The sequence below is a fragment of the Microplitis demolitor genome, chromosome 6 (genome assembly GCF_026212275.2).
Source record: "Microplitis demolitor isolate Queensland-Clemson2020A chromosome 6, iyMicDemo2.1a, whole genome shotgun sequence".
NCBI lineage: Eukaryota > Metazoa > Arthropoda > Insecta > Hymenoptera > Braconidae > Microplitis > Microplitis demolitor.
This window is the reverse complement of record NC_068550.1, coordinates 7,059,756-7,068,447: the sequence shown is the minus strand read 5'-3', so window position 1 is coordinate 7,068,447 and position 8,692 is coordinate 7,059,756.

Below are 8,692 nucleotides of genomic sequence, written 5' to 3'. Positions count from 1 at the left end.
TTACCATAATATTATGGTAACCATTACCATATACGCTTAGGAACCGTTACAATGTGGTTATAGGATTGGTTCCTATTTGCTTATGGGAACTATTCCTATGAGTATGGTAATCATTACCATGATTCTTTCACATGCGATATGGGAACTGTTACCATAATGATAGGAATTGTTCCCATACTTATGGAAACTTTTCCCAGAAAGTATGGATCGATATCCCATAATCCCAAGTAATCATTACCATAACGGTATGAGATGATATTTCATAAACGTACTAGAACAGTTACTATAATTTTTTCTTCGTGTACGATATTTACAGTAATCACCACACCTGCGGTTTAGTACAGCCTGACGGTAAATTACGGTATCTACAGTAAATTCTCGTATTTGCAGGAAAATGACTTACCTACGGTTAATTAAGATCTTATGGTAAATAATGATCTTTACTGTAAATTGCCATTTCTAGAGAAAATTACCGCGTTTTTGACAAGTTACTGTATCAACGGCAAATTACTACAAACACAGCTAATTACGGTTCTGTGGTAAATGTCAGTACCTACTACAGATTATTGTATGTATGGTAACTTACCGTGCCTACGGTAAATTACAAAATGTTGCAGTATGATTTCGTATTTTTCGTAATTTAGGGTAAAATATAAGACCGCACTACAAAATACGGTATTCAGAAAAATTGCGGTACCGCCCTCAAATACGGTCTTTTACAAACTCGAAAAAATGGTTTTCACTGTAAAATACCGTATTTTACCGTACGTGCGGTAAATTACAGTAAATATCTCATTGAATACCGTAAGCTAACCTAAATTACTGCAACGTACGGGAATTTACCGAAAATTACGATAAAAATAAATTTGCTGAGATAAAAAAAAGTCCTATAATATGCAGAATATAATAAAGTCTGTAAAGAAATTATGTATACATTTATGTAACAAATTATCAATGTAAAAAAAAAACTAGAAACGAAAAATTGAACAAAAAAATTGAGCGCGGCTTCTTATAAAACTATCAAATGTCTGATGAATGGGCAAGAATGTGTGTACTATCAAAAGATCTGGCAAGGGGTCTTGGTTAAAAAAAAAGTATTTTTTTTTACTTACCTTTCTTTATACTTTTATTTTTAATCTCCTCTCTTTCATTCGGTAAATGTACATGGATAGGAACGCGTGAATCTGAACGGGAAGAGGATGTCTTAAGACAGGTAGCCAATACAAAGGGAACCGGACACTCGGCCATGTTGTGCGCACCACCCTTCAAGATACCTTGGGCTTTATCTTGTGCACTTGAGCTGGAAAGGATGAGAGAGGTGAAGTAGAGAGGTGAAGAGCGTAAGAAGGAGATGAAGTTTAAGAAGTATCAGATTAAGAAAGAGGAGGATGAGCCAGTCTTGCTGATCAACAAGTTTTAACAAGTGCACGTTTGAGTACTCACTAAATATCATCTAATTATATACTACAATATGACAGCTTCTATTTAAGATCACCCAATCTCAAATCACTGAATTAGAATTTTTTTAGCCTTTAGGTTCTACTTTTAGAGATACTGCGATTAAAATTTTCAAATAGACCGAGTGTAGCGATAATAGAAATAACCAAACTTTTTTTGGCCCCGGGAAAAATGAACCATATATGGATCATATGTGGTAAAATTTTAATATACGGCCATATATGATTCATTCTTTACTAGGGAACTTTGACTTTTTGGATCAGTCAATTTTTGAAACTGTTAGTGTATAGATTTTTGAGGTATTTGTAAATTTTTGAATTGTTTGTAAATTCGGCGGTAACTCATTAATTTTCGAATCATAGGTAAATTTTTGTAATGTGTCACAGGTGAATTCAGAACTCTGTATGTATTTAGAGTGTGAACCAAAAATTCAAATTCTAATGCAATAATTTAATAGCTGAATAAGAATTAAAGTAGTTCAAATAGTTTGGAAGCTATTGAATACTTTGAAAATTTATCAATACTCTGATTAGTTCTAATAGTTTGTATAGTGCAAATAATTCGAATAGTTTGAATAGTGCGACTACCCAAGTAGTACACTTGCCATTGAGACATCTATAAGATATCAGTTTTTAGGCTACTTTTTGACATATCGATAAGGTGCCAATATGTTGACAAAACGATCAGAAATGTATGTCACCGAAAAAACATCTATACTTAAAAGACTCGACATAAGCGACGACAAAAAATAAAGTACAAATAGTGACTCTGCGCTACTTGGGTAATTGGAAAATTTATGAATAGTACTAATCGAATAGTGTGAATATTTTAAAAATTTAAGAATACTGCGAGTCATTGTGATTATTCGAATATCGCCAAAATTCTAATTATTCGGTCAATTTGAATATCTCAAATAGTGTTAATAATTCAAACTGTGCGAATTATTCAAAACTTCGAACATTCGAAAACTTATTTTTGAAATTTTCATTTCAATTTAAAAATTCTTCGCATATGCTCAGTTCATATACATATTTGTAGTAAAAAATAAATAAAAGTAAAGACATGAAAAAAAAATGTGATAAATAAATAAATAAAATATATGACTGGCGCCACGCCCGTGGTCATCTCGGAAAGAAGAAAAAGAAGTAGTCAATAGCTTCTGGTTCGTGTGGTAAGAAAACAATACTGCGAAGAGTATCATGGGGATGGAGTAGTACATTAGTTGCTGAAGAACAGGATATGGAACTTGAGAAGTTGCGAGCGCGTGGTGTGACTTGGAAGTGATTCTTGTCCAGAAGAAGATGAGTACGGGCTACGTATTTTTCTCGATCTCTCTTAACTTTATGCAATACAGCTTCTCAGCACACTTTCTCTCTCTCTCTCTCTCTCTCTCTCTCTCTCTCTCTCTCTCGCTCGTATTTGTTGTTGAACCTTATATCATACGTATTTGTTAGTTTATCTTCCTCTGTGTAACACACCACTTGGATATCTCTGAGGATTCTGTGGAGAGATCGCGGATAAGATGGCGCTGTGGGTGGCCCACACGCTCGTCGTAACACCAGCGAGGTATCTCGCGCGTAAGTACGCGGCAACTTTGCAACTTTCAGCTTATATATCGATATTAACATCTTGCAAAAATCCAAAAGCTCTCTTACTTACTCTCTCTAGTCGATGAAAGATTTTTTTATATTTTTTATAGTCACAATAATTATTAGGCAAATTTTTCTAAAAATCTAGTTATTGCCTTTGTTCTTACGGTCGATTTTTTAAGGAAATTCACCATAACCTATCACAGCTAATCGAGTAGGAACAAAAATATCACTTGTTCAAAAATTTATGCATGTATATACCCGTACGAAAAAAGTATACATCCGGGATAAATTGAGTATCTGTGGCATATATTCAGATTTGTCTGGATGTATACTTTCTTCGTACGGCAATGTAATATAAATAGTCTCGTAATCACGATAGCGTCTACAATTCTTATCAGATCTTTATGAAATTTTCTACACTTATTCTATGGGTAATTATTTTGATCTTGATCAAAGATAGGCTAAATCAGTTTATTAGTTCAAAAGTTATGGTTGATAAAAAAAAACAATTTTTCTAAAAAAATTGTTTTTCACTGTTAAAATTCATATAACTTTAAAACTAAAGCTCATAGACGTCTGTAAGAAATATCTTAAAGCTTGCTTAACACGCTTTCATTTTTGTCCTGTAACAGTGCGTTTTGATTTTTAATTTGAAAATCGAGCGCAAATGTTTGAGGGCATTCTACGGCTATCTATTATAATAATTGGATGTTAAGTGACACTCTTTAGTCGCCCGGGGCCTTGTCAGAGGCCCTCTAGATCAAATTCTAATTGAGTTTAGACGACAGTGGGGTAGTTTCACGTCACCAAAATTTACCTATAAATTTTCATCAAATTTCATTCCATGCAGAAAATTTATATCACATTTCACCTTATTTTAGTCTACTTGATATATTTTGTAGCTAATAAAATATTCTTTTAATCTCACTGCTGCATCATTATTAGAAAATATACATTTTATTAATTATGAATTTAAAAAATTTTGAGAACGTCTTTAGGGAAAAATTCCTTCCATTCTGGCTGCGAGATGTCATATTTTTTTTTTAACATTTTGATCCTAAAATTTTTTGTTTAACGAAATTATTACTTTGTAATTTTGCTCAGGTTTCTGCTACTGGGATAAAATTGAAAGTCAACATCAATGGAGGAAATGTAATATTCACTATTTATTTAAAAAAAAAAAAACATCTCCATGATGAAAAAATAAATTCCAAATATCAAATAAACATAAATTATTAACTCGTAAACTAAAATATATCTGTAGTTTAAGAAACATTATATTCAAAATAAATAACGAAACTAACACTTAATATTCCTCATCACAAACTATTAAAGAATATTAATGCCTTGGCATTTAATTTAACAGATTATGATGTCTTCGTAAAATATATTTTTATGTATTTACATATATATTTATTATTATTATTACTTTTTTTTTTAAATTTAATATTTATTTTTAGTGTCAAGTGTTTTATGACTTTTCCGGTGTATCATGACGAGGCGTTAAGCGGCATAATAATAATGATAATAGTGAGAGCTATATATATAATAAAAATTTTTCCTAGTCATAATTATTGATTTTTACGAGACAAAATATCATATACAGGTGTGATAGAGATCTTTTTACTCAACCGACCACCAACGTCCTTCCATAATATACATATTAAATAAAACATTATAACTCTCTTTTAAAGAATATATACTTATATATATTCTCTCTATTATAGGGTCTCTGTATCATTATTCTCACCTTGAAATTCCATTGCGTATATTTTAACGATAATATATCTACATACGTAGAGTAGTAGCAAACATTATTATTTTATATTTTTAGATTTTTCAATACCAAGATTATTCCATCATCATAAATTTTTATAGTTTTTTATTTTATATTTTTAAATATTGTTTTTTTTTACGACTGCTTAATGCAATAAATTATTTTTAAAATTTTAAAAATATAAGTACAAGTGAAAATGAAATGAAATAAACAATTTATGTGTAAAAAATTTTTAATATAATATTTTTTTAAAATTAAGGACTGATATCCTTTAACTAATAATTTTTAAAAAAATGAATACACACACATATATATTTTTTATTATTGCAATGAATTTATTTTTAATGCCGATCGATTCTCGACAAACTGTATAAAAGCTTGATATATTTTGCATGTTTAAACTTTTTTTTCACTTAACATTAACGCAGTATACACTCGAAACTACTTATCTTATATTAATATTATTGATTAATATACAGTGGAAAAAAATACTAATGTCTAATGAATGTAAGAAAAATTTTTTTCTCACCTCCGGGCGGAAAGCGTCAACTTACGTCCCGCTGTGCAAAACGAAGTTGCCGTTTTCCGCCTCCGTCGACGCGAAAAATAGTATACACACCTCGGGAAGTAAATAAGAAAGCCTCAGATCTGAGACATTTCTCACTTTACTTCCCTAGATGTGTAGTATACTATTTTTACTACGACTTGGTATTGTTAGAAATAGAAAGTTCTAAAAAATTAAAAAATTTGCATTTTTTAAAACCGAAAAGCAGAATCCGAAAATACAAGTCCTTTTGGGTCTAATTTTTTAAAATTTAAAATTGGTGGTAAACTTATTCTCATAATAATAATGATAAATAACAAATATGACATCACTGGGGGTATTTTGGAAGTGATAAGAATGTTAGCGAGCATGGGATTCATGTCCCCAATAGACTGCTTATCTATGAGGATAATTTTTTTCACCGGATTTTTATTTTCCTTTCTAGTAGTGCCTGATTTTCAGGGACAGATATCAGCCCTTTTGTCCCATCCTACCCGCCGTAATGTAGATAACCTAAAAGATCTATATGATAACAGATATCACGTTTACTATGAAGACATTATTCATAATAACATAATTAATGAAAGACTCTGGGTTACTGATGAAGACAAAAAGTACTTACATCCCACTAATCTCAAAACATTGAATAAATACATAAATAAAGTACACAATAGTTCAAATATTGCTTGTATTTATTATACAAATTCTCTATTGGATAAAGCATTGAAGTCAGATAGTTTACATTTGTCGAGAAAAATAGTGTTCAAAAAATATTTTGTCTATCGGACGAGAAAAAATTGGTCGCTAAAAAAAAAATTTGATAAAATTGGATTAATTCCTTTGGAGGCGGGTTTTGTTCATTATAGGGATGATAAAAAAATAAAAGAGAGGCTAAAGAAACTTATAAAATTTGAAAGGATTGAAAACAATGATAAGTATGAACAAGTTAACTTTGATGATCCGGTTTTTATATATATATTTTTTGGGGTGGTTTTGGTGATGAGTTTCACTATTTTTGGGATTGAAATGGTTTTTGCTAAATTTTCTGGTCTTTATAGACAGTTTCAGATGCGCGAGAGATTACGGGTTTAAATATAAGAACGATTGGCAAAAATGAGACCAATTTTTGATAAAAATTGTTTTCGTAGATGTTTACACAGTTGTTAGAAAAAATATGGGGTGCCTGGGAAAAAAAAATTTTTCTATCCCAATAGTAAATGTGATTTAATTGTCACCGTTATTTCCGCCCTTTCTCTACATTTTGACAGTATTGTAAAATATTTGTTTAATTTCTTATCAATTGATTAAGAATTTTGAAAATTGCACCTCTGAAAAAATGGTATATATTTATATGCATAAATTCGCTACTAATACTATTGTTATTACTCCATTAATATCACGATTATACGATATCTTAATACTTGTATAAATTAAAAAAATGTAAAATTATATATATTATTTTTGATTAAATAAATAAATGATAAAAAAAATTATTTCAAACCATTTATTTTTATAAAAATAACCATTGAAACAAAAGGATATTTGAATCACCTGATGTCATCTAGTCACGGTTGTAATGCATTAGTTTCAACCTAAAACAGAAACACGTGGACCAACTGTTCTACTGCAACGTCAGGTTTTTTTATTTTATTTTATTTTATTTTATTGCTAAGGGTGGAATCCTTTTTATATAATCCGAGCTGCATGGGGCGCGTGGTCGATATATTTCACGGGTTCACTTTGCTAAGGTGTATTAGCTATATTAATTTACACCAGACTAACATAAATATATACTCTATATATACTAATGGGAATGTGAATAGTGACTCATGGCGGATGGCATATACCCATGGGACTTAATTAATAGCCTCCATGACGCTCTATGACCACATGGTGCTCTTATGACTGGAAAAAAAATGTTTTTTTCATTCTATATAAGTTTTTGTTTTTAAATGCATGAACTAGGATCGAGAGCTGCAAGAAAAAGGGGAGAGTGGGGCAAGATGAGACATTTTTTAATAAAATTTTTTTTTTGTAAATTTATATCTAGTCTTTAAAAAAAGTATGTGGTAAGTTGGTCCCCGAAAATACGCGTTTTGAAAATTGGAAAAAAAATTTTTAATTTTATGGGAAAGTTAAAAACAATTTTTCTGAATTCATTTTATTCGACATCAATTTTTTGTCGATTTTAAACCCAAAATAAACACGAAACAATTTTTTTTTTTTATTAAAATTTTGAAATTATTCGAGTGACCACTTCATATTGTTTTTTTTTTTAGATACTAGATAAACATTTACAGACGAAACAAATTTTTTTGATGAAAAGTAGCGTCTTATTTTGCATCTCACAGCAAAAAATTTGCAGAGTGATCGCAGATTTTATGCGGTTCCAATGCATTTCCTATAATACTTAGGAAAAGTTACTGTTTCAGCATAGGAATTGTTCCTATGTTAGCACAATAATATTTTTTGTGTTACATCGTAAATTTTCCTATGTGAGCATCGTAATAATTCCCATGTGAATAAAGGAAATATTACTATGTATTATAGGAAGATTTCGTTTTTTTTTTTCGTGTATTCATATCAACAATATGTATCCTTATGAAAAAAACCCCCTATTTACTCCGTATACTTCGATTTTTTTTAAACTTCAGAATTCCGATCAATGAATTCAAATTTAAATGAATTCCCTATTTACCCTCGATTTTTTACAGTGGGCTGTATAATTTTGGCTCACTATATCTCTTTCTAAAAGAAGAACAAACTTTGATAAGGAAATTTATTAAATATTTTTTAAAAATATTAATCATTATTATATAATCATCAGATTGTTGGTATAAAAAATATTATTTAATGATATATTGTTAGCTAGATTACGATATTATACGTGAAAGAGATACCAATGACTTTTGAGGCATGTTGGAATTCATGACCAAGTGGTATAATGTACTTACAAATAAGAAAACGAGTCCCAGATTACGCGAGAATGTTACTTCAATATATATATATATATATATATATATATATATATATATATATATATATATATGTTCATGAAACGCACAAACGCCCACGCAAAAAGGCATACTACTATCCTCAAGCGATCTCTGCCTATCAGAAGGTGTGAAAAATTTTCTTCATGCCAACACTCTAGTTACTTGGAGCGCGTGCTTAGATGAACAACCGAGACGCGGGTGATATTTAAATAAATCCCTATGATTTAAATAAGTCCTGATAAAACTGACCTCGAGCATAAGGAATAAATAATGATAACGCTAAATTTTTTTTTTTTATTAACCGGATTGCGCATATAGAAGTTAA